Source organism: Vulpes lagopus, chromosome 18, assembly GCF_018345385.1.
Source record: "Vulpes lagopus strain Blue_001 chromosome 18, ASM1834538v1, whole genome shotgun sequence".
In the NCBI taxonomy this organism is placed as follows: Eukaryota; Metazoa; Chordata; class Mammalia; order Carnivora; family Canidae; genus Vulpes; species Vulpes lagopus.
In genome coordinates, this window is record NC_054841.1 from 3,142,136 (window position 1) to 3,148,135 (window position 6,000).

Here is a 6,000-nt window from a genome sequence, read left to right on the forward strand (position 1 = left end):
GCTGAGTGCTGCTGGGCCTCACCTGCCACAGCACAGTCTCAGGTGAGCATGAACTGGAAGGTGTCAAGGTTCCCTTTCTGTCCAGAGCATCAGAGATCCCACAGGATCTAAGGTTCCCATCCTCGACGTGCACCAATACTCTGCAGCCACAAGGTGGCAGCCCCCAGATCCAGGAACCTGAGAGATGAAATGTGACCTGAGATAAATGGGGCAGGTGGTCGGAGAGGAAAGGATGAGCACACTAATCATCTGCACTCATCAGCCTCCCCTTGTGCCTTTAGGGGTGCCCCCCCCACAGCTCTCAGGATCCTCTATCACGATAAGCACACCATGAGTGCTGCTAAGGATTAATTTTGCCTCGAATCATCCACGACAGTCAAGGTTCCCGCAAACGCCAGGCACTCGCCCTGAGTGTCATTGCGGGGTCCTTAGTGCAGGCAGCTTGAACACGTGCCTCCTCCATCTCTGCCGGGAAAAGCACGTGGCACAGCAGGTTTCCGCTTGCCCAGGAACTGGCGAGTAGGATCCTAACTGAAAATGAGGCAGCATTACCTTCATGACATTCTAAGAAGAGACCCCAACAATTAATAGCAGACACTTCAGGACCCCCAGACCACGGCCAAACGGATCCCATCACCTGGCAGGCCACCCTCTGCCACTGCAGCCGTGGACGTGAGGAGTCCTGGGGCAGGGGGCTGGCTGCTTTCTGCTTGCCTCATTTGGAGCAGGAGCTGACCTGCCCCCCACACTGGGGAGGGATGGGAGGATTGAGAAGAGTCACCACTGCCCACCACCAAGCTTTCCTTTCCACTTTCCACTCTGGGAAACCATTGGGTTGGATTTTTCTAGGGAATAGAGTCACTGGTAATGGGTGTGGTTAACAAGGCTGAGGGCCTGGCGCCCCATCCCGGCTTCTTGGACAGTGGTGTGGGTGACTGGGCCCCGTGTGCCACCCAGGAGACGGGAACTGTGATGGACAGCAGGACCGGGACAGGGGAGGGGAGAAGGGCCCACCCATGCCTCCGTCCAGCATGAGGAGACAGACTTTCCCAGGCTGCCCAAGTAAATGTCAAAGAGGGGACGTGCTGTGGTCTGAGAGGGCCGCTGGGAGGGGAGGTGGAGGCAGCGCCAGCGTGGCCACCTGGACGCCTTCTTCTGCACAGAGGCCAACCACCGTCGGCAAAAGCGTGGAAGGGGGTCTGTAAGACAGGAGACCTCTGTCCCTGCCGGAGGAGGCAGAGCCCAGGGGAGGGGACTCACACTGTAAAGGGGACCCATCTCCATAGCCCAGGAGCCGGGGGCAAGGTGCCCACGATGGAAGGCAGGGATTCAAAATCCAGGGTGCAGGATAAATTACACGTCCCCTGGTCAGAGCTCCCCATGTTATGTCCATTCATATAAAATTTACCTTCCCCTAAAAGAATTCTGATTTCAAGGTCTTGTTTCTTCAAAGTCACAAGATAAGTGTAGTTTCTCAGAACAGCCTCAGGTAGGGTTAAAGAACAAAACCAAACACTGACAACAGAACCCCAGGAGAGGGCTGTGTCCCCATTCAGGGGAGCTGGTCCCCAGCCCAACTGTGACCAACTGAATAACCACAGCTCACGGAAACATGGAACAAGTCCCCTGGTGTGCCGGAGAGTGACCTCAGGGCAAACCGGAGGCAACCCCTGGGGAGGGAGCCAGGTGCTCTCAGGGGCAGGCAGGTGGGGCACAAAGCAGAGAACAAGCTGTGAGCCTGGCAGTGTTCACTGGACAAGTCTTTCAACTCCTCTGTATGTTTAAAACTTTTTGTAAATGATGTTGGGGAAAAAATCAGAAAAGTGAATCTGATTCCAGCACAGAAAAATCCAAGCTATTATCAAGCGTACTCTGAGCCTCACGTCTAATATCGTGCATCGAACACATGTACCCCCATACCTGACACCCACCAAGAGCTGAAGAGTAGACTTCACAGGAGAATGAAATGTCACTTGTATTTCCTGCTCTGCTTTAAGGGACTGAGACATTTTTACCTGCCCCACGTTGGTTGCTGCGGTAGTCATCACACGGGCTGATGAGAAAGTGTGGTCCTTATGTTTTAGTATTTTGTCAGCCACCAAGAGCTGCTCAGAACATTCCTTTGGAGAAATTTTAGTCTCTTGCCCCTGTTTGTTCAACTAGTAGTTGTAGATGAGCAAATGGGTGGGAGGGTGGGGAACGCTGCCAAGTATGACTGATTGGAGTGTTTCTCGCTTTTTTCAAGTATATTTTATACTAATATTATTGATAATGTAAGTACCGAGCTCTTTCTTCGGTTATTTGTATATGTAAATGTTTTTATGCTTTTTCAGGGAAGAAGGGAGAGAGTGAAATTTGAGGCTATTTTGTGTATCCTCCTGCCTTAAAATTGTCCTGTGCAGGAAAAATGCAGATTTCTGTTAATCAGAACATCTTCAACTGAACCTGCTGGATCACTCGTCTCATTATTATATAAGACCAATAAGTAAAAAGCATTTCATTCCAGCATTTAGAAAATTGAGCCACACAGGACAAAGCACAGCCTTTTCCTTCTTCTTGCTGTACTAGGGGAGGTGTCTGGTGAGACAAGAGTTTGGAGGGAAAGCTTGGTGGTGGGCAGTGGTGACTCTTCGCAACCTGGCCCACGATGAAGGGAGCGAAGGGCCCGGCTGAGGGCAGAAGAGCAAAATGGAAGGGAAGTGAGCTCAAAGTGCAAGTGTTCTAAGAAACCTCAGCTCCTTAGCATTCACCTGCCCCGCAAATTATCGGAAACCATAAATCAGGCCGCTTAGTGACCTATCCTTGAGCCAAGAGATAGCCGAGTGCCTTTAAGCCCTGGAGAAAATCAACAGAGATAAGCAGATGACCTTGCTAGCATGACCAGAGTGCAGGGAGGGGTCGAGACTGGATACACAGTCCAGGCAGTGGGTTCAAACTCGCAGACTTCTAAGCGCCACTAGCAACGCAGGTTTCTCAAATGTGAACTGCCGAGGATCTTGTCCAGATGCAGACTTTCATTCAATAGGGGAGGTAAAATTTGACTCTACCCTCACAGGAAAGGAAAATAATTTCACCTGTACCCTTCCACGTGGTTTTTTTTTTTTTTAAGATTTTATTTATTTATTCATGAGAGACACACACAGAGAGAGACACAGGCAGAGGGAGAAGCAGGCCCCATGCAGGGAGCCCGACGTGGGACTGGATCCCTGGTCTCCAGGATCACACCCTGGGCCGAAGGCAGTGCTAAACCACTGAGCCACCCGGGCGGCCCCCCTTCCATGTTCTTGACTGAGAGCTCATGTAAGGAAAGACAGATGCGCAGGAGAAAAATAGAAATTGAGTAACACGTATGCTTCCTGAACGCGTGGGAGAGACCCCAGGAAAACCGAGTCACTCCCCCAAATGGCTCACGCTGCCTCCTTAAATACCACCTCCAGATAAAGACAAAAGACATTCGTTTTTTGCATCTTTTTTGCATTCGTGCGCATCTCCTGTTTCTTCGATTCCATGTAGGGGAAGGGAAGGAAAAATAAGATGAAAATTGAGAGGGAGGCAAACCATATGAGATGCTGAGCTCTAGGAAACACTGGGGTCACCGGGGAACGGGTAACCAGGTGATGGGCATGAAGGAGGGCACGTGATGGAAGGAGCGCTGGTGCAGGCAACTGATGACCTGTACCCTGAAACTAATAAAAAATAAATAAATAGAGACAAAACATGTTGGAGGGGAGCCAGTTATGTGAGTTTACTAGGAAAAGAACAATAAATGGGTGTGGCTGTTTGGCGGATTTAAGTCCATACCTTAATGAGATAAGAGTTGATAAGCGTTTCTAGAGACCTCTTCCTCTTTCTGGTAGGGAGCGGGAGACACGCCTCTTCCAAAACGGTAACTTCTCAGCTTTCGGTGATTTCCCCGTGTCTGTGCTGTTCCTTAAAACATATTTTGGGGTGGCAAATTTTGCTTCGCTGCACCCTCTTAGAGTCCTTTGTGGAGGGTGCTGAGAATTAAGGTGATGGACGTCAGAGCAGCAGGATAAAAAAGCAGACAGATTGTCGAAGCCTCGGGTCCTCCGCGACGTGGGGGCCTTCGTAAGGAAGGAGGGACCTGGAGAAGCGGTGGGAGATACTTGCTTCGATGTTAGGTTGAAGGAGAAAAGGTACTCAGCCGTGTGTGGAGACCAAGGAAGACAAGACCATTTTAACAAACAACATCTGGGTAGAGACCTTCTGCGTCTCCACCGCTCATCCCTGACGGTAGGAACGTGACTTTTCTTTCTGGCACTGGGGAGGCGTCTTTCATGCATGAATTTCATCTCCTGCTTTAAAGAAAAAGAAGAAAGATAAGACGGTTTTTCTTGGACTGCCTGTTTTTCGAGTGCCTCCCACTGGAGGCAGTAGACCCTCCAGGGGCCTGTTTTGGGGGGGGGGGGTGTTCTCTCCTTCACCTGCTGTGGAGCACAGCAGCTGGGGACCCTGCCAGGTGCCCGGGATCGCAGGTGAGACGTAGCCTGGATTTCTCTAAAACCACCACTTGGACTAGGACAGGTCTATTCGTGACGATCCCATTTTCAGAATTGCACATACATTGCCCAGTGTTCTCATGGTCCATTCCTTCAAGAGCGAATCGCAGAGGACAGGGATTATTTGCATCCTGTTGTTTGAAACAGGGTCTCTCGGAAGATTTTTACAAAGAATGATTTCTGTTCTTTCGCTGAGCATGATTCCCTGCTTGACAGAGCTGTTTTATGATGTTAAAGGAATCAAACAGAGACCTGTAGACTGAGGTGGTGTTGGGTTGGGTCTAGAGATTTAGTGGCCACCTCATGGATGATGAAACAGCAACATCCAAAAATAATCTACCATTTTATGTACCACTTTATGACTTAAAAACCTCCAACATGGTTAATTTTCCAACTACCAGAAAATTATTTTTAAACCCCCTGATAAAAAGACCACAGGCCCACATGGAGTGGTTTCGCCAGGCCAGCCTTACTCAGAGTTTGGGCTCTCCCACAGTGGGATCTTAAACCCGTCAGTCAGGAGCCAGCTGATTAGCACTAGTGAGGCCATCTGCCTGGTAAGACCCCGGCTGTCCCCGAAAGGAAAGTGACCTTGCAATAACCCGGCTACTTTCTTGCCCAGTACACCTTCCTCGTGCCTATAGAAGTCCCTCCTTTTGCACACTCCTTGGAGCTGCCTTCCACCTGCCGGTGGGCTGCTGCCCCACTCATGCATCATTAAATTAAACCAGTAAGACCTATAAAATTTTCTAGGTGGAGTTTTGCTTTTTAGTGCCCCCAGAATTACATTTTTATTAAACGGCCACTATCTGGTAGGCTCAAAAGAAGGCACCTTCTTGTCAGAAGTGAGTTGAGGAAAAGGAACAAAGGGCCTTTGAGAATGTGCGCAGCTCCAGGTGTGCTCCTGGGGAGAGCTGGCACTCAGTCTGGGACGAGCGTGTGAGCTCCTCCTATTACATCACTTTACTTTTATTCAATTTCTGTCCTAGTTCCCTGTTTGACACCTTCCAGGGGAATAAGAGGAATGGGGACTCAGGGAAAACACCAGCAGTGCTTCTCAGATGCTCCTAGTAATATTGGCATGCTCGTTGCTGAGTATTAAGAAGGGACACGGCGCAGAGTCTCCTGCCCACTGGTTCTGTGAGATGTCCAGGCAGAAATGAGAGAAACACAGGAAAAGAACTACATGAACAGCTGCTCCGAAAGCTGAGAAGTTACCATTTTGGAAGAGGCACACGGGGAGATCCTCACGTGTTGGGGTGTCTCCCGCTCTGTACCAGAAAGAGGAAGGACTCTAGAAACACTCATCAACTCTTATCTCATTAAGGTATGGACTTAAATCTGCCAAACAGCCACACCCATTTATTGTTCTTTTCCTAGTAAACTCACAAGCAAAACAAAACCTTACCTGAAATGTCCATACAGCATTTCCTACGGTGTAACTGATCTCAAGGAGGGAAAAGTCCAGATTCACAAAAAC